At 37.7% G+C, this 21865-nt stretch overlaps 2 long non-coding RNA genes across 5 annotated transcripts in view; both read right to left on the reverse strand.

Moving 5' to 3' along the window:
- Positions 1-21865, reverse strand: part of LOC310901740 — a 50031-nt gene that overhangs the window by 12781 nt on the left and 15385 nt on the right. The gene's annotated exons all lie outside the window — the stretch shown is intronic.
- LOC310901743 lies at positions 3192-19424 on the reverse strand. 3 transcript variants are annotated; one of them, XR_014586114.1, is made up of 5 exons: positions 18852-19424; positions 17556-18140; positions 17175-17417; positions 15442-16391; positions 3192-4157 (listed from the first exon to the last, which is right to left on the reverse strand). It is a non-coding gene; the product is annotated as an uncharacterized lncRNA (long non-coding RNA). The 3 variants fall into 3 exon arrangements; XR_014586116.1 differs by adding an exon at positions 13362-13455 and having other exon boundaries at positions 17175-18140; XR_014586115.1 differs by having other exon boundaries at positions 17175-18140.

A 21865-nucleotide genomic window follows, 5' to 3' on the forward strand; every position in this document is an offset into this window, starting at 1 on the left:
AAGAATTTACTTCTCCAAATAGTAATTCCTTCAACTTGTCTGAGACTTCGGATGAGGTAAATCTCTTTTTAAAATTTTGTTTCCTTCTCCACTGCCTATAAAGACAGCTTAGTTGGCTAGACTGGGAAAGATGTTTATGTGCGTGTGTTCTGAAGGTTAAGGTTGATAGGTCACATCCACTTACTCTGTCTGCTGAGATCAGTGATTCTAATACTTGAAGCATCAGCATTTCTTGTGTCTTGTTCTAAGGAACAAGTTCTGATTTCTTCTCTCCCAATCCAAATTACTTGGACTGATGAATGACCACCTAAAGAAGCATTGTTTCAATCTTCATAAAGACATAAATGTAATGAGTTTGATGAGGAGTAGGAATATGGAAAACGAAAGAAAGAAAGGAAAGAAAGGAAAGAAAGGAAAGAAAGGAAAGGAAGGAAAGGAAGGAAAGGAAGGAAAGGAAGGAAAGGAAGGAAAGGAAAGGAAAGGAAAGGAAAGGAAAGGAAAGGAAAGGAAAGGAAAGGAAAGGAAAGGAAAGGAAAGGAAAGGAAAGGAAAGGAAAGGAAAGGAAAGGAAAGGAAAGGAAAGGAAAGGAAAGGAAAGGAAAGGAAAGGAAAGGAAAGGAAAGGAAAGGAAAGGAAAGGAAAGGAAGGAAGGAAGGAAGGAAGGAAGGAAGGAAGGAAGGAAGGAAGGAAGGAAGGAAGGAAGGAAGGAAGGAAGGAAGGAAAAAAAGAAGGAAAGAAGGAAAGAAGGAAAGAAAGAAGGAAAGAAGGAAAGAAGGAAAGAAGGAAAGAAAGAGAAAAAGAAAGAAAGAAAGAAAGAAAGAAAGAAAGAAAGAAAGAAAGAAAGAAAGAAAGAAAGAAAGAAAGAAAGAAAGAGAAAAGAAAAGAAAAGAAGGCTGTGTACTACTTCCACTGCTTGTGTGTTTGTTTTCCCTACATATATACTAATATGAAAATGACTTCTAGACACAGCTGAAAGGTGTTTTGAAATTTGAAAATCAGCACCCTTAAAGAACTGTGAAACTTGGATAGCAAAATACAGTATGTTCAAGATTTGTTGTTTTACAAAAACCTTACTGCTCATAAACCAAGCTCATGGCATTTTTAATGTTTGACACCTCAATATAAGACGTAATATTAATTACGCTAGACAAACAGAGCAACTTCCAAAGAGAAAGAAAAGAAAATGAATTTCACGCTTTTGGTGTTACAATGGTGAGATGAAGATATAACCAGTCAACAGAATAATTAGAGTGCAAAAACTGAGAGTTTTCCTATTCAACTTGTAGATTTTTTTCAAATAAAAGAGCAACTTTGAAATGCATCTGAAAATGAATGAGGTCAGGAGAATAAGTTTATCTTATTCAGTTTCCATTTCTCAATATAATGTGCTTTGCTTTCAGCAGATAAGTAGAGTAGTATTTATCCTAAGTACAACTCAGGTTTATCATAAGAACAGATTGTTTTGCCTCATATTCTTTCCAGCCAGTTTCATGGTGGTGAAGATGAATCAGCTCATAATGTTAGTGCCAAAGGATTTGCCTTGCATATGTTTTATTGACAAATATTTTTTAAAGGACAGAACAATGGATGAAATCAATCCACACATGACAGTCCCTCATATTATGACAGAAGGATGGGCATGAAGCATTAATTCCTCCTTGTGACAGCCAAGGACTATGAAAAATGATTTTAGAAAGGAAAAAAAAAAATATCAATAGGACTGAAGAAAGAAGGAGGTAAAGTTCATCTCAAATGAAGAATAAAGCAGAAGAAAGACTGGATGTTATCACACTTCCGTGAGCTGGGTTTACAGCTGTTAAATTACTGCACTTAATTAAACAGTTTAAATCCAGAATCCATAGCAATACATTTATATGACACTGTGCCTGAGTTAATATGCCTTGTCTCAATCAAATACATTCACTGCAATGAAGTCACTTCCTATTGCTAAAGAGTGGTGTGGAATTTATTTCATGTTATAGATGTTTGCTCTGTGAGATTTTCTTTTCTTTAGCACAAGCTCATTTTTTGTTCAATAGTTATTTCATGTTTATGCACCTGTCTGATGAGCTAATCATTTAATGCTTTTAAAATTTATCAGGTAGTGCTGGATTCTCCACTGCTTATTTCACTTTTTGCAGTTAGTATAGCTCTCATCAATTTTAGTGGAATTACTGGTGATTTCCACTACTGTAAGCAAGAAGGAAATCAAGAGCTGTTGCAGAGTAAGTCCTCTTGAGCTGAAATGATTTATTTACACACTGAAGGAGTAAAACATCAGTTTGAGAAACAGTAACTAAGCAGTACAGTAGTAATATTCCATGAGATCGTTTTGTTCTTCCTGAAGTTGGCTTGTATTTACTAACAATGAAATGTGGAATTGATGTTGGGGGAGGACAGAAGCAATCTTCAACATGATGTAGGAAACAGTATTGCCCAGAAAAGAAAAACTTGAAAATTCAGGAACCAAAAGGTGATTCTTTCTGGCTTTGCCTTTCTCCATGGCATTATCAAACCTGGTATATCCATACATGAGTGTCTCCTACCAGAAATCATTCACTTTGAGAGCTAATCCTTTATATCATGTTGAGGACTGGGCCAATACATAGAAGATGGAGGTAGAAACTTCCATTGTGGGTACCTAGGAGCCCTTCACAGAAATCTCTTGCACATGAGGAGCTGAAGTAGGTTCTACAGCTTTTCACATATGCTTACACGCGGTGTACACACTTGAGCGTTATGAACCTATTCATTATTAAGAAGAAATACAATCTTGGTCAATTGTTAGGACACTATGGATGGTGGATAGGAACTCTTCACTTTGTGAAAATGCCATAGCTTCAAATCTGTGTGAACATCATCCTTGAAGAACAGCGTATTTACCCTGTGAAATGGGATGTTTCTGAAAGGTATACTGTGTATGAATCTAAGACTGTGCATTGTCCCATTTTTTGTTCTTATCTCATCATTTCTTTGAAGAAAGATGCAGGTTAATTTAAAAACAAAATCTGTTACATAGCTACATATGTAAGTGTTATTGTTCAAGGGCAAAATGGACAAGAGAACACAAATGTCAAACTCTTTAGTCAAGAGAAAGCTAGCTGCTTGGCTAGCTTTTGATTTTACCTATTGTGGTGGTTTTACTCAGCTGGGCAGCTAAGCTCCACCACAACTGCTCTCTCACTCTCCCTCCTCAAAGGAAAAAGGGGAGAAAATATGATCGAAAGGGCTCAAGGGTTGAGATAAGGACAGGGAGATTACTCAACAATTATCATCATGGGCAAAACAGACTCAGCATAGGGAGATTAATAAAATTTATTATCTATTACTAACAAGCTAGCACAGTGAAAAACTAAAACAAACTACAAACACCTCCCCCCCATCCACCCTCTTCTACGCTTGACTAGTAAGCTAAGAAGTTTTGAAATGGGACATAACAGTAATGACACTTTACCCACTAATAGAACTGAAACAATTGAAGGACATTTCCTGTCCTCATTGGGTTGCAAGTTTTAACAGAGGTTAGAGGGGTTGGGCCAAACAACAAACTGTGATCATAAGATTTTTGTGGATGTTTGAGATTATGATGTGTGGATTTTTTATTATTATTTTGTTTGTTTTATTTGCTTTTAATTGATTTAAGGTTTCAATTAAATAAAAAAATGGATTTGAAGTCGTGTTCTTCGAATTGATATCATATCTCAGATAAGAAGTTCACAGGTCACAGTACTCCAAAAGTGGTCAAGCAATGTAAAGTCAGCAATAGAAGACATCAATAGAAAAATAGTAGCTGAAATCTTGTGAGCAGGTGACCTTACTGTGGAAGTTTGACAGTAAACCCAAGATGACAGCCTTTTGAAACTGCTTTTAAGACCAGATGATCAGAACAAAACACCACATCGGAAGGACACAGAAGAAGCAACCAGAGTAACAGAAGGCCAAACCAGCAGAAACCCCAAAAATAAACTCTCAAGGCTAAAGCATGTTTAATGACCTCAAAAACAAGAGAGAGATTAGGAATGTCAGAGTTGGAAAAAGTTTCTCTGAGATCTGTGCAGGTAAAGGCCATTATAGATTTTAGCTTCTTCATTTATGTTGATGTGGGCTTCACAAATCTTGGAGAAGTTTTTTCGCTCAGAAACATAGAATAAGACAAATCTGAAAAAAAAATGGTGATGTTAATGAAGCAATCAACAAGTCAAGAGTTAAATACTGCTACAGTCACTTACTGTGTTATATAAATAAGAGAGAAGTTGACACTTCATTTACTGAAACTTTCAGAAATGTTGGTCTGGATTTCCCATATTCACCAGCAGAGTTTTTATATTATTTATTTCAGCTTTATTAACAATGCTGTTATTTTCAGGTGCAAGGCTTTAATTTGTAGCACATTAAAAGTTCAGAAAAAGCATACGTATATTTTTTCTTGTAAATTCCCAAAGTAGTTACAGCTTAAATTAAACAATCCAACTATTGATTAAAACATTAACTGACAAAATAAACGTGGCAGGACTACGCATAGATGTCAAGTGCCTTCAAACTGCAACTATCAATAACTAATAACACACTTTCAAGTCTCTTCTACAGTTTAGAGTGTAACAGCTCTTTATAGACTTGAAAAGGTTTTCCTTTAGTAGACTGAAGTGGTTTAGATGGTCTCTGAAGTTCTACTTCGTGAATTATTAAAGTAATGTACAGAATGTCTATTATGCTTCGTATTGCCTTAACAAATGGAGCAAATTAGCTAGTAATGAAAAAGCAAGCAATGCAACCCCACTGTCCCATGCAGAGTTTCTGAAGAAGATGACGTTCCTTTCTTTCTCACCATTCATCCCCAACACTCACTTTTTAAAGGTCCAGTCCTTCAGAGGTGTAAAAACAGCAAAGCTCTACTGACCTCAGTGGAATTATGCAAATTTACAGCATGATATCTTCCCTTGTTTTATATTTCTCTAAGTGAAGCACCTAGGAATGCTAGAAATGCTTTTCAGTGAGCTCATTATTCATCATTTATCTACACTGAACTGTCTTTTTCATCTATTAGTCTTTAAATATTCTAAGCCTTTCCTTATCTGCCCACACTTTTTCTTATTTACCTTTCTTCTCACATCAACTGTCTTCTTGTTATCCATACTTTAATTTTCCAGACCAAATATCTACACTAGTATTACAAGTGTTCCAGATGCTTAACACAAAAAATCAAATTAATTTTCTTATTAGGAAAAAATTGGATTTTTATGAGCTTAATTAGTCTGCTCTATTAATATGCCTCTGCTCCAGCAGCCAAGTTCCTTCTGTTAAACAAAGGTTATTGTTACTAAAAGGAAATGCCAATATGGTGAGAAATGTGATCTCCCTAGTCCAGTACTCCATATCCAAAGGTGACCAGTACCATTTACCTCATGCAAAACCAAAATAAAACACCTGCAAGGTACACAAGTCTACATCCTGCAGCAGAGACTTTAAATCTTCTCTGACTGGACAGTACTTTTATCTTTCTGCACTCCACTAGCTGGAGATAAGCAGTAGGGTTTGATACCAAAGAATCAGCAGTCCATTTTAATGTGCCGTGTCAGCCTTAAGATACCAGTCAAGGAATCCATAAAGTTCAGCCCAAAAAACACCTTGCAGACAGTACGTGTGAAGCCTCCCAGAGGAGGTGATGCAAAGTGCAGCACCCAGGGATATAGCTGGACACACAGTCAGGCAAACTAGAGCATTGAAAGCTAGGAAACAGGCTGTTGTGAGCAAATGAGCCAGCTCTATTTGCATCACATAGTTAATGAAGAGCAGCCTACAAGAGCACGGTCAGTGTCAGAGGGGCAAAACTCACGGGTAAGGCTTCTTCTTCCTCCAGCCTGAAAGTACCAAGTCTCCTGAACTTTCCATGCCCTTCATCTAGAGCAGACCAGATAGATTAGCAACAGCTGATCCATCTTCCAGTCTGCCACATAAAGCCATTATATCTAAAGAAATTGCAACGGTTACTGTTGGCAGCATTCTGTAATATCGTCTCCTTCACTCCTTACGGTTTGAATGCATTTAGAGGAATTCAGTGGTACCTGAACAGTAATCTGACATCTTCTGTCATGACCAGCATGTCCCAGCAATGCTCCTACAATATACTCCAGTACAATGGTTACTCTTTCAGTTGCATCATATTTTTCCTCACATCCTTCTAAAATTTGAGACTGACTCAGTATGTATGTCCAAGGATGTCAGGCTAAGGTGTTTTTTAAGGTGAAACATGTTTCCAGTGATCTGATGCAGCTGGATATATATATATTTTAAATCTCCTAGTTAACAAGGCTTCCTTATCTCAAAGATGACAGATTGTTGTTGTTGTGAAAGTCACATTTGCTGGACTAGAAATTAATTTCCCCCCAAAATATCGAAAAACAAATTTCATCACTCTAGTACTTCAACTTCTGTGTAAGAAATAGTTGCAGTAAAGTGAAGATTTTTGTCTTAGGAAAAAAAAAAGAAAAAAAAAGAGGGAACTCCACAGTTATTGCTATGGATAGTCCTGTTAAATTTGGGGCATCTGGTTGCACATGCAAATATTTGCTTACCCTCTTCCTTTTACTTCCCACTGTACATGTTAGGCTATTTTGTTTTTCTTTCCCCCTCATCCCCCTTGTGTGAGTTCCAGTGCAGCATGTACTATCTTAGAGTATAAAGCTTAGCAGAACAACGATTGGCATTTCTTCCTAAGGAATGCAAAATAAGCTTTCTTCTGTGCTTTTTTAAGATATAGTATACACACACACACAACTTCCTTTCCTCCATTAGGAGAACTAAGTCAACTCTCTGTTCTACCCATGTGAGGCCCCACCTGGATTACCCCATCCAGGTCTGGGGTCCCAAGCTCAAGAAGGATGTTGATCTGTTAGAGTAGGTCCAGAGAAGGGCCACAAAGTTGATCAGAGGGCTGAAGCACCTCTCCAGTTAACCAGTATTGTGATGATGTCTTCATGTAGTGAATAGTTGGAACTCCCCAGAAAGACAAAAAAAATACTGGTTCATTCATTAAGTAGTTGTCCAGTTGTCACAGGCAAAACTAACATGACTGGGGGAACTTCACCTAATTTAACTTACCACCAGTTAACATAAACATTTAATCATCAGTTTGGATATCAAGGAGGAAAAAGACCAACAATTAAATGCCTTAGGAAGCACCTTTCCTGGCCCAACACATTTATTTAACCCTAAGGAAATATTTTCAGCAGGCAAACCAGACGATTCCTGCATGTTGAATAGACAAAGCTAAAGGAAACCTCCTATCGTCCCTGGGTTTTGTGACTGAACTCATCCCACAAAGCGTCCAAGCATGGTCTGAGAATACCTACTACACTGAAGAGACATGGGTGAGTGGTATGGGTAGCACCAGAGACATACTTTGAATGATGTAGGTGGTCAGCCAAGAGTAGCTGTGAGATAGATACACAGCCAAAGACCATTGCCTGGCATCATCTTTGCAGTTTTTCATATAAGAAAACCTCTTATTATCAAAGTGAGGTTTTTCAGAATAGCAATTTTAAATGTAGATGTCTAAGTTCTATATCATTTCCACTTTGGAATTCGTGGTCCTAAGTGCTGGTAGAACAAACTGAAATATTAAATTTTAGCTTGAAACTGCACTGAACCTTGCAAATAGATTTACCTTTTATCGGAGTAATGAAACTAGTTTTAGCACACAAAAATGCTATAATGTAACATTATTTTAAAAGTTTTCATTTACATAGTTAGGCTGAGAGTTAAATTCATCCGCACCTATTCATCAGCAAGGACAAATAAAGACAATGCACCTTTTGTCCATTTAGTCTCAATTTCTCCTGTGTCTACCACTTATGCAGCACTAAAGGGCCGATCTGACGCCTATTAAATTCAATGGCAAAACTTGAATTGATTTTGAATAGAGCAAAACTGGGTCCAGAAGTTCCTAGAGATTTCTTCTGCCTAGGTGAACAACTAAAGTGCACTTCAAGTGAAGTGCTGTCAGCACACAAGGCAGTGTTCAAACACTGTTAAGCTTGTTAACGCGTGTTACTCCTCTGACTGACAGCTACCAGCCATTCTCTGAGCAAGTTAGCAAATTTAAAATGACAGCATGAACACAGAGTGCTTCTGAGACCTGGGAAGCCATTTTGTCCTCTTCACTATAGCATCTCTTCTTAATTATTTGCCTAAGTAAGAATCTCCCTCTGGTTATCCACAGAGAGAGGAATATATACCTGTTCCTCTCTACTCCAATGAGAGCACTTGTGCATGCATTCAACTATAAGGAATTTCCAGGGGGACTATTCACATCGTGCTGAAAAACAGCATATAGATAAAATTTGGACAGTGGCTCAAATTCATACACATTGGAAATGCTATTTCTAAAATACATTTTTGATGATAGGAATGTTTAATTTTAGAGCACACAGGCATATCAAAAGGAAAACACTGGAATATCCCAAGAGTGTCTCCCTTCTTTTTGCATTTCTTTATAGTGAAAGTAGTTAAAGGAACTGCGCTTTCTTTTTTCTCTAAAAATCAAGTGTTATCACATGTTCCTATAATTATATGGCATTCCTTCCATTATACAAAATAATCTAGTCATAGAGAGCATACAGAGTAGGATAACCAAGAAAGTATGTATGTTTAACGTTAGTACTTACTACTTGAAATCTTACCACACTGTAGTACTTCAAGGAAGAGTTGGCAATATGAAGGACACTGACTGGGAGAGATCAAAGACTTCAACCAAAATTGCAGAAAACCTTAGAGCTTAGTATTGGGAACAGAAGTATGGAACACCTTGAAGAAATCCCTTAGGATATTTCTGAAACCAGGAAATGCTTATGTCTCTGTTGCCAGGTAATTTCATACTAGTCCTACAGTATCTACAGCATATCTCCAGACACAATCTTCTACTTGGACTGTATGAGAAGTCAACCCACACAACCCAAATGCCAGTAACAGGAATGACTTTGTGAAATCTCCCTTGTAGAACAGGATCTTTCTCCACATCAGAGCAACTTGAGAAGTTCCGTGTAAACTGCTTTTAGATATTTTAGGCACCTTCCAACCCAGCTTTTCATGTGAAGAATTTAATGCACTCAGATAGGGAAGACAGCTGAAGTAGTCATCATGTAGCAGCTCAAAAGCAGAGTAAAGATAAGAAGGTAGGTCTGATGGCTCCCTGCTCAACAGCGAAAATGAAGTCCATTATTTGCCTTTTAATTAAGTCTATGAACAGTCACTGCAGCTGGAAAAACATAAGCTGGAGGAAAGAGTGCCTTTGCAACAATGATCGAGAGGACAAAGAGTGCACTAAGACAAACTGGTTTGGAGCATTGCTGGCACTGTTAGTCTGGGCCAGAAGAAGGAAGAGAAGCATTTGAGAACCAGCCTCTGCATACCTTCCAGAGGAACCAGTACTCAAAAATCAAGGGTGAATCAATAGCAGGGTGCATCTCTGTAAGAGAATACAGGATCATATTTTTGTTGTCAGGGAAATTCCTTGGGTGGGTAAGCCTGTGGAATTGGAAGCATTACTGAAAAAAAAAAAAAAAAAATGTGAGCTGTGAAGGACAAGATAGAATCATAAATTAAACAGGAGATTCTAGAAATAAATATGCCCTCAAAACTGCCACTATGACTAATTCAGCATCATAAGTACATAATGCAAGGCCTGTATTTATTTGATCTCTGTGCCTAGCATCATAAACCAGCAGGAATTTTAGTTGTGGCATAAAAAAACAGAGGGCACTCAATGAATTTTAAAAGCCAGTGTACAGTACAGGACTGATCTCTAACAGAGGCATTGGCAACATTCCCTAATCAACAACTGAAGTCAGCAGAATAAGAATTTGATGTCTCTCAGCAGTTGTGCTTAGCAACAGGTGAAGCAGAAAGGAAGAAGAGGCTTTGAAACAGTGCTTGAGAGTTGGCCAATCTGGGCTTTATTTCTGCTTCTGGCCATAGACCAGTGGGCATCTCTCTGCTCAGTGCTTTTTCCCATGGCACTGCCTCCACATCAGTGCTTATTGTCTCTGATCTTCTCGGGCTGTTCATGGTACTGTTTGGCTGATGGAGCTTTTGCAGGACAGTTACCACTGCAGAGTTCTGAGCTTACCTGGGCCTTCCAGGAAACTTATAAAACGAAAGTGTTTGCTTAGCTGTTTGTTTCTTGAATAGATCATTTACAAAGGCAACATACTTTCCGCTTTCTTCCTGAGAGATTGTCACGGGAAGAAAAAAAAAAAGGCAAGAAAAATGGTGGGTTTTATTTGTTGTTGTTTGCTCATTTTTTGTGGGTTCCCTTTTTACCTTGAAATTTATAAAATAACTAACATAATCAAATACCATAGATACTTAGTTACTGAGCAAAACCAACAGTTAAAGCACAGAGGTACAGAATGCATTTCACAGTAAAACCTCCAGAGTTGTCTGTTGGTTGTTTTTAATCTCTCTTGCCATCACGTGGTACAGAGCAAAACTCAACAAATGCAAAGTGAGATCCTTATCTAAACTGCTCGAGTCAGCAACATTTGTTAGAAATCGATGTAAATTTTCTGGTCAATCTTGCTATCTGATGTACTAGCAATCCTAGGTTGTGTTTTTTTGTTCGTTTTTTCTTCTCTCGGCTAAGCTTTGAATGGGGAAAAAAAGAAAAGAGGGAGGTCAAGTCCTACTGATACTTTCCAACAGGCTCTTATGGTTTCACTGCAGGCTGAGTTTTTAAGTCAATTTCCATTAAGCTGAGTATTGCCATAGATGTGTCCGTCACACAAGATTTTGGCAACAACACAAGATGACACAGACTATGGAATTAACACATCTGTGTATCTATGGGTTTGCTTTGTCCATTAGCAACTTGTTATTTTTTGCAGGCAGACAGATCAAGGTTTCTTCCAGCTTGTTTGGTTTATCTCTGAAGCCATTTTTAATTATTTTTACCTGCAATTCCTCATGGAATGCCAACCAAATAACATAAGGATTATCCTACTAGTAGGTTGTAAGCAAGTTACTTGAAATTGCAATAACTTATTCTAGTGTGGAGTTTTGATTAGTATCACATTTTAGATGGATACACCCAACAGCTTCACAGCTTCACTAACACCTTCACAGCTTCACTATTCATTATTTTATCCCATTTAAGAGTTACGTCCTCTGATCCTCTGAACAAAAGTTTGCAAAGTTGTCAGGTATATAAATCACAATTTAAGAATCTCAAACTTGTATAGCTAGTGAATATAGCATTATTGAAAAGTGTCAAAATTAACAGTCCTGGAGATTAAATGGACTTGTATTTATACTACAACAGTATCTGAAAGCACAGTGCAGAACATGACAGACTGTAGTAGATGGTCTCTGCCCCAGAGAACTTACAGTTTAAATAGAACTGACAGGCAGGTGGGAACAAGGATAGGGCAACACAGCAAACTGGATAGATGCAGCCTTCCTACTTTTTTTTTTTTTCCCCCACACTCACCTAACTGGGCCTCATCAGACAACAAACAACAGTTCAGACACACAGTGTCCAGCTCCTCATCCTCTAGCATGATGATTTCTTCCAGTGCCCTGTCCCCGGCTTCTCTGTTGAGGCTCTCAACAGGACATGTCCACTGAGATAATAAGCACCTATAGACCTCATGGTATGGAAAGTCTCAACTCTGAACTGTCCTTATGTCATCTGTGAACGCATTGCTGACTAACATATTGTGATTCTAAAGTGGATGATGAAACAGCTGCTGTAACAGTAATCACCATTCATTTTTTAAAGTGTCTGCTAGCTCAAGAGTTTATGTACTGACATTGTCATATTAAAGCAGAACACATTTTTGCTGGCTTTGATTAATAATTAACTTCTAGGTTTTGTTTTATGAGCTCCATGTGGCTTACCAATGGCAGTACCATACCTGCACTGTTCAGAAGCATACAAATGGCTGATTGCAGAGTGTTGGCTGCAATACCCATGCATCCAGATGAACTGCTCATGGCTTAAGGCCTCCAAAAAGGTTCTCACTCATTTTATTCTCCCTGGCTTGTCTGATTTCCTACCAAATAATGCATGGGAGAGAAGCTGTGCACCTCTAACAGAAGTGGCATGTGCCATCTGCTCTGAGAGGGGAGCGGAGGGATTGCAGAAAGCTGCCTTCTTTGTGCTGGCATTTCTGCTGAACAATGCCATCTCTCCCATCCTGAAGGCTTATGGCTACCTTGGCACCGAACCTGAGTGACCACTGTGACAGTTAGATAATATATACATGAGCAGTAATATGATATGAAAACAAAGGTTTCCCAGCTCATTTTCTCCTAGCGAAATGAAATCCCTGATCTCAATGCACAGACTGTGGCAATGACTTGGCAAGGACATTGGTTGCAACTGAGACCAACATTTAACATATTTATCACAGGATCTTAACATTAAAAAAAAAAAAAGCAACAATTCTATAGGATACTGCTACCACAAAATACTCTCCACTAACATGCAACAATATACTCTCCCTACTCCAACACCACCTCACAACCACCCAAAATTTATTTTCATTGTTAAAAGCAGTTAGGTGTGATGGCTTTTGAAAATGTTCAGCTGCAGGCCCCTCCAGAAAGGCAACACTGCATGCCTTTTCATTTAAGAATTTCAGCCAACATTTCAGCATGAACACTAATTAATTAAGCCTCTTAGTGTCACTAAACACAAACAAGATACAGGGATTGTTTCCCCTTCCCTGGGAACATTACTGTCTAGAAGAAAATAACTATTGGTTAACTGCTCAACCCAGCATGTGTCCTCCTCCAGCAAAGCTGGGATTTGGGGCAACGGGGTCAAAGCAAGCATGACTAAAATCTTCAGAAATGATGATCGTCGATGCCTCTGCTCCTAGAAAAATCACTTCCAGCCATGGGCATTTGCCATGTGATTTTGCATTTACATTTCTATGGAGCCCGCTGCTAACAGGGGCTCCATGGCTCCAACATCCGTCTTTGTGAGCACAATATGCTCCTGAAGCCTGCAAAGGTGTTTTTGACAGCTTGCTCCTTGTGAATAGAATCACAGGTCTTAAAACCATGTTTCCTGACACCGGGGGAAGTGGGAATCACACTCATTGTGCACAGGGCAGCACAACTCTGTCAGGCCCCATGTCCACTCACTCCTACTGGGGGGGGAACTGACAGGAGGGGTGGATCTCTAGGTGATTCTGCTTGGTAGGGGGGTTGGTCACCTTGCAGTTGCTGACCTTGTTGCCCCGCTCTGCTCCTGGCTCCTTTCTCTGCCCTTGCTGCCCCCTGGAAAGATCTGCCCCTGTGCTGACTCAAGGAGGCATCACAGCACAACACAAATCCTTTGCTCACGTGCATCCAGATTACCTTCCACAGGATAGCCATGTATCCAGTGCAAGCAGCTGGAGATGAGGACTGTCGAGCCATCAAGATGCTCATACATCCTAAGGTAGAGAATCATCTGCATTTCCAAAGATATAGGCCATCATGAAGCAAAAAAAAAAAAAAAAAAAAAAAAAAAACCACCTAGGATTATACTTCTCTACAACCTGAACCTGATTTTCTGGTAGAGGTTTGCTGATAACATGACACCCACAAACTGTTCATCAGTAGAATGGTCCAAAGACATTTGGCAAGCCCTGGCTTATTCAACTGCATCTTTTTCTGGTTCCTAACATGCAGAGACATGTGTTTCTTGGTGATCCCTTGCCTTTCTGCCATTTGGGTAAGACATCTCATCTACAGGTACAGGCATAAGTCAAACAGATGAAAATAATCCCCATCATTTGCTGATTATCTGTTTAGGGTATAGAATATATCAGAGTTGAAACACTTTACATTAAAGCAGCCAGCAATCATTTACAGACTTAAGTTGTATTAAGCATTCATAGCATTAGGATGGCTCCCTTCTGGGTTGAATTTCAGCTTAAGATCTTAATAATTTAAAAGGAATAATTTTGTGGAGGGTGCAATGACATTGATGCTTCAATCAAGTGGCATTGATGCTTCAATTTCCTGGTAGATATACCGGAGTCAGAGGCTAGAAATATGTCACTCCTTTGGAGTTCCAGCCAAAACCTATCAGAATCCTCTGCAACAGTGAGCACTTTAAGGTATCCATGAATTAAACATTCAGTAGGCATTAATGGATCAGTGTCATCTTAATTTATCAGCAATTAGAAATTAAAATATGCAAAATAAATGGCATATAATACAAGTGTAATCGGTCATTCCACGTATAAAAAAAACATGTTTGAAATGTAGATGGAATACTCTTTTTTTAAAGCAGTTTTCCCATGACTAATCAGATATTCCAAATTTCATTACAACTTTGCATTATGTATTCACATTATCCATGGCATGGGCATCTTTAATATCGATAACGCATAATTGTATTTGCCATAGAGTGATGGAACAAAATCAGTTGGCATATAGTGCTTGAACATGATTCCAGTTCTGATATCTTCTCTTTGCAGAACACTTATCATTATTAATAATGTATGGCATTAGATTTTCAAACTTGCCTAGCAAATGTCACAGCCAATGCTCTGCTCAGTAAAAAATTCTCTGTGAATCAAGCACCAACCACACAGAGACAAGAGTCTGACCTAAGGGGACTTGTGTGGTTAAAACAAACCCTCTCCACCATCTCACACTGAGAACTGTGTCAGATGACCACACGTGTATTAATGGGAAATTTAACTTTGAGGAGACATACATATTTTCTAACCTCTCACTATCCCCAAAATACACCAAAAAAAAAGTTTTTCTAGGCCTTCTTACTCCTATGTATAAACACCATATGTGCTTATACACATTCTCTAGAGGTGGTGTCATCTCTAACAGGTGTTACCTCCTCCCTTCCTAGTTGCCAATACCTTGTTTGAGGTTAAAATTATTCACCTCTTTCTCCCCCAGAACTTGTGAATACCTATTTACTTTATTTTGTTCATCTGGAAACTTCTTTCCAAGTCTTGTGCATCATGGAAGATAAACTTCTGCAACATTTCTCTGAAATCTTAAAATTTCATCACTGCTTTCCAAATTTCTCTGGAATTATTCCACTCAAACAGCAAAAGAAAAAGCATCTGTTCTTCTTTGTCACTTCTTCCAAACAGCAAATAAACTGCAAGCAGATTGCCTATCCACAAACACCATATTTCCAAGGTAGCATAAGGAGTGTTTTTAAGAACATCATCTCATTCTGCAGCAAAACCTCACATCCAATCTGTTGCTTAGGACACATATGTAGATTTTACCAATATCTTTTACTCAGTTCTCAAACTGGGATCTGACTGAAGACCTCTCTAGGTTTCCTAAAGACTCTTAAGACCCTACCAATTATTTCAAAGAATAGTTTCCAGTCGTGCATTTGACTCTCCTTAATGAAACAAGTGCAGAGGCACCTCTACAAACACACAATGCAGTAAGAATGCAACAGCTTTACCTCACTGTGCCAGTTGTATTTCTTGTGATTTCTTCTCATTCATCTTATGTCTTTTCTCCATGTCCACTGTAGACATAATTACACATCCATACCTTGCAAAGCCAATAATTTAAGCAATAAAAAAATTACAATTCATGAATTTTCTTCCTCCATCTAATATCTTTCTGATTACACAGAGAAGTCCTAGCCCCACAACCACATCCATTCAAGCTTAATTATTCTCAAGTATGTAAACAGCCTTATGGTAATCAATCTAATTATTCATGTGTTTTTAACTACATCAGTGATTGCAAGCTGCTGGTCTTTGCATGTAGATTCTTTACTCCACCTGTAAAAGTGATGGAAATACGTTTGTTGAGTATCACATCTACTAATTTTGTCTCAACTGTTTTAACAGTAGCTTATCTGGCCAGGAAATAGGTTTGTTTGTATATCTACTTATGTCAGCAAGCCAATGGGACCTTGACCTTACAATGGGTGTCATTGTAATTAAAAAAAAAAAAAAAAGCAAGCTATAAGGGGGGAAGATTCTCCAATATCACAGTACTGTTTTGCAATTTATTTAGTTTAGCAAACAAGTTTCAGTCCTCCTGTCCTCCTGCCCCACCCCAATTTTTCATTGATTGTTAGTAATGGCAGTGATAAATATCTGGTGTTCTAGATGGTCAGCAATGTCCTAGTGAAGATCTGCCTTTTCTAGGCTTCAGTGAAATTATCTCAAGGTGTAGTCAATGAGCTGAATTATAAATTGGAATTTATCATGGGTTTGAAGTAACTTTTTTAGAAATCCATAGCAGATTCCTAGTTTCAGAGAAATTAAAATGAATGTTTTATTGTTTTCTAAGTTATGATTTTATTTTTTTTTTACTCTTTTTCCCTCTTTTCTGTTCTTCTGAAGAGAACCTCCATAAAGTAGCTCCGGAAGTTTCCATCTTGAACCAAGTTATTAACTATAAGAAACAGAATAAACAACATAAAATGTGTAGGTGGTCTAAATCATTAGGCTAGTGAATTCAGACCATTAAGAGAGGTTTAATGAGAACAAACCAATGGAGAACACTATAGCAAATAAAAACACCAACTATTAAAAACAATGTGCAGTGAAAAATCATGCTTTTTTTTCTCTTATAGATCTTTATGTTAATTTTGGCAGGCTAGTATGAGAACTGTCAACTCCTATTACTCTTCAAGGTTTTGTTTGTTTGTTAGCTAGCATATAATGTGAAAAAATAAATTCAATTATATAAATCAGGAGTAACATTATGTAGTATTCCAGATCAGAGGAAATAAACTAGAGGTAAAGGAGATCCAGAGAAAGGGGATTAGAATTATCATGATAACTCATCTACAAAGAATTGAAAGCACTGGGCTTGTTCACTTTGAGGAGATAAGGAGAAGAATGAGGCAGGCTACGAAAAACAAACATATGCACTTGTAAATGAAGCACTGTGAGCTTCTGTCTTTCAGTATAAGAAGGAATGGTCAGTTATTTAAATTAAAGGGAGTAACTGCAAAAAAAAGAAAAATATTCTTTTGAAAGATGGTTTATTATATTAAAAGTTCTACACCCTTACTGAATAGTTAAACACAGAAATTCACCACTACAGGTTTTCACTGATAACAAGTATAGCCCTCTTTAGCTCTGCTTAAGGAGAGAAAAAAAAAAAAAAAGCATTTATTCTGATAAAAATATCCAGAGATAGGGATTGAGGAAGAAAAAAATAAAGCCTCACCTCATGTTACAGGGTTAAATCAATTCTAAGGCAGCAGTGATTAGGATGGCTGCAAACTATTCCACATCTGCCAAGTATAAGATTTCTCACACCATCCTTTACAACACACAGGGCTGCCCACTGTCAGCCAAGGGACTGATTCAAAGTTCCCAGCTATCTTTATGTTGCAGATATTCTTATCACACATTTGCTCCAAACTGCTGCCATCACAGAAAGTGTTTGATGAAAGAAAATCTTTCCTTTCTGTTGCTCAAAGAAAATAGAAGTTAAAGGAAGAAAAAACTCAGGTGAGTAGAGCATCTTCATTTACTCTTCATTTCTGTTTTTTCTACACCAGTCTTTTGAGGGTTGTCAAAAAGAGAAGAAAAAAGAGTATTTTACCCTGCAAGAAATATTCTGGGGAAGCCACTTACTAACTTCTGGCCATCACTTTACCACTGTCTTGCAGTAAAGCTATCATGCAATGAAGTACCAAAAATAAAGGTTCTCCTAAGATTGCTTACTGCCTTCACCTGAGGTTAATCATAAGCCAGTACTCTCACAAACTGTAATCACGTTCCAAGTGACCTTCAACATTCTTCCTGCAAACATGACCAAAGAGGTTCAGAAGTTTTGCATTATTTTATCTGCAATGCTCACTTCTTCCTACTTCAAGATAATTTGGTAGACCTTCTGTGGCTCTTTCCTGGTGATACAGTTATTTGTGTATCAGGATAATGTCATTATTATTTCTCTGTTGAAAAACAAACAAGTTCAATGAAAATTTTTAAAATAGTAAGTAACAGAATTATTTATTTAGAACATACCTTTTTTTTTAAAGAAAAAAACACCCAGCAAAAAATCCTCTGTGCTGAAATGATTTCATTCCATGAGTTATTTAGCAAAGCAATATATAATAACAAGAGATGTTGTTGCAATAGTTGACTTGTATGTATTCAGAACGTTCACACACTACTTTAAACCTTCCTGCAAAAAAGGAAAAATGTGATGTGATTTAGGATGCTGGCTTATAAGTTTAAACCAGCAACTATAACATGAATGCATGCGCTCAGTACATAAGGGCTTCTGCTGGTAAAAATACCAAAAAAATATGAAGGAAGAGCAAAACTGTTATAAGAGAGTCTCAGGAGAAGGCTTCAAGGATGGGTTTATGTACACTAGCCTGAATTAACAGCTGATTTGTGACCAGTGTATTGGAATGCCATATTCAAAGAGGTACAGAGACTGCATATTCACCAGAGGCCTTGTACGTGCCTTGTATGTGTCTATGAAGGTGGAAGAACCGATTATAGGAGTGCAGTAGTTTCTACTATTTAATAGCAAACAACCCTCTGTACTGTGGATCTCAACTAGCTTAAAATTGGGGTCAGCTAAATTAGAAAAGAAGAGGATCATGCTCTTGCCCTAACAGTTTTAATTCATACAAAATCTCCAGAAATGCAGGCAAAGAAAAACCTGCAATCTAAATAAGAAAAAAAAATCATTAAAAAAAAAGCTCAGAAGAGCTACAATCTCTGACTGAAAAGTAAAATAGCCCTCACTCCAAAACCTATAAGACATAAAATCCACGCAAAACTTCCAGAGCTTGAAAGAGTTGGTGTTGACCACAATTCAATGTATAAGCAAATAACAGAATGGCTAGCATCTTCCGCTAATTGTTTAACACATCCTCCTTACCTGATATATGACCTCACACAGTTTAGCAAATGGCAATCTCTAATTAATGTTCTGAAATTGTCTTCAGATGTGCATTTTATATAGGCTGCTTTGTGAAGACAAAACAAGTTAAAGACAAACTTTATTTTTTTTTCTCCTTTGGTAAAGGCTTTAACATTTGCTGGCCTATCTCAGGTTCCTATTTATAGAACTAACATAAATTACCAAAATGTTAAATAACAATACAGTTCAGAGTGGTATAAACTGAGGCTTTCTGAGGCACGTTCAAAATCATAAATAAAAACAAGCAATTTAGCACTGAAATTTGCAGTGGGTTCTCCAATTAATCAGCATTTGATGCAACCATACCACAGCTATTTTTGTGTATTCCTCTTAGATCAGTCTACAGTGTACTTAAAAAAGATAGACGCACACTTAATGGAAAACTTTTGCCATTTCTTTGCAGTAACCAGAAGAGTGACAGCAGTAATAATTAATATCTCTATGCTTCACAAACAGTGAAATCAGATGCATAGTTTATCAAGAGTCTGTATATGTAATTTTTCCATTAACAATTTTGCAGACAGAGCATTGATAATTGTGCCTGTGGTGAATCCCAATGAGGCATATTTGCCTGACATTGTTGAAGAAGGGGGAAAATGAATATATGCATTTTAAATTTTTATGATTACATTTTTACTGAAGTGTGGGGGCCCGAGCTTTCATGACTGTTTTAATGCAATTGGTTCCACTTAGGAGAGATGACATGTTGAAATGTGATGTGCTGAATGTTTCTCAGGTAATTGGAATTCAGTCAACAACAACACTGGGCATTGTCACAGCTTTTAAATAAAACGGCTTATCTTCCTCTTTTATATTATGGGATATGAAGCGTCATATTATACAACATCATGATCCTAGATGACAACCTCTCAAACAGAAATTTAAAAAGTTTACTTCACTCAGCATACTCCTCCTGAATTTGGATCAAACAGGCACATTAAACTGCATGCAATTTCATGTGCAGTGAGCACTACCCAATTCTCTTGCCCACATAAATGGCTGCATACGCTCCTGATACAACTCTGATGGCTTCTACATCATTTATGTCTTCTCAGAGTTGAATTTGAGCCATTGTTGGTACTGTTATCCTCATTCACTCTGTGTGTAACCATCCCCAGAGCTTGTGGAGGGAGAAACAGCAAGGAAAAAGAGACACTGGAAAAACTTAAAGCCTAACTTAAGAGTGCTACAGAAACAGTTCAGAAGGTTGTCATGGGATACGCAGCCTGGCACTCACTGTTTTTTCTGCTGAATTAATTTCTCTCATATTAGAACAAGGAAACAAGTAGGGGTGAGTTAGCTGCTGAGAAGAAAGAGGAAAGACTCTGCTGTTACTGAAATCTGAATTCATGTCTCAAAAAAATTCAAATCAAACTAAAATGGACACTGAAACCCTAAGGCAAGTTTTAGCATTCTCCACTGTTTATAAGTTCATAAGTACTTATTTTTCTTCCAGAAAATGTAGACCTGAGTTTTCCTACCTGCTCTTTTTAGATAAGGAACAGCTGTATTTCTGAATAGTTGCTTGCATCCCAAAACTGAGGGTCTAAGGGTGGGATCCCACAGTTCTGAGAATCAGGTAAACTACATACTGCTGGTATACAGCAAGACATATTTCCCTGAATATGTTTCCTTAGCTGAACTATTCAACGGGTAAGGTATAATTTAAGGTTTAGACATCAGATGGAGACTTGGCATCTACTACTGTTCCTCAGCTCACACACCCATGTTTCTCTTGAAATGGCGAAACAGAAGGAAAAAATGACTTTTTGGTTATGTCATAAAAGACCAAAAGTTGAGACATACCTTTCGGCTTAATGCTTTTGATTAACACTAGACTTCTTCTATAAGTTTTTTTCTATCTATTAGACATACCAAACACAGCTATAAACTTTGTTTTACAAGTGCAGTAAAATACCTGTAAGGCTCCACATCTCTGCATGGTAGGCCTACATTAATTTTTACATTGCTATGTAATTTTTACATTGCTGTGTAATTTTTACATTAATTAATTATATGCGAAGTCTAACTTAGAGTCTCATAACCATCCTCTGTCCTTTACCTATCAACAAGTGGATACCAACTGAAAGTGATTTGCTAGCTTGGGTATCAAGGCTGGATTTGGGGCAAAATATGTCTAAACCCTGCCACTAAAGACAAGCTTCTGTAGCAACTCCTAGACTTAAAGGACCACAATAACCAAATAGTCCTTAAGGACTCTGTTTCACGTATCTCTTGAGCACTAGTTATCTCTGCAGCTATAGAAGGCTACTTCTTTTCTGTGGGAGAATATAATACAGAGTGCAAGGTTTGTGTTAGCCATCAGAACTAAAGTGCAGACAGTACAGGTACTTTGGTCGAATGTCTGGGTCCTGAGCACCAGGTGCTGTAGGAAATGATTTCCTTTGTAAAGCACATTAAAAATAACAATAATAATAATATGTTCCTGAGTTGATTACTTCTGTGTATTTGAAAGTGAAACAAGCAGAAAGAGATTTCTAGCTGAAGCCAGTATCTTACAGGCACAATTTGTAACTTGATAAGGCACCCAGGAAAATGACAAAGGGCATGAAAAGCTACTGGCTATGTTTTTTGTGATACTTTTAAGCAGGCAGATGCAAAGCAGCACCAATTCTCACCCACCCACATCTCATCTCTCTCTCTCCCTCCCCACAGCTTATTTTTAAAGCTTCAGAAGTTATTAGTGGGTTATCTCAGCTTTCTCTTTCCACCTGCACTCCTCTATACCATGATGAAAAGATTTGGCAAGTGAGACATGGCAAGGACTGGGACAATATGCTGAGGTAAATCATTTTTTTGACTTTTCATGGACTTTTTCATGTTAGGACTACGTTCTTAACATAATCAACTACAAGACTGCTAAGCAAAAGTTTGAACCTCAGTCTCCTACTTGTGACTATTTCCATAGATTTTAGTGACGCAATGTCCTGAGCCTATGGAGTTATAGTATT

Source organism: Anser anser (genome assembly GCF_964211835.1).
Source record: "Anser anser genome assembly, chromosome: 6".
Lineage (NCBI taxonomy): Eukaryota > Metazoa > Chordata > Aves > Anseriformes > Anatidae > Anser > Anser anser.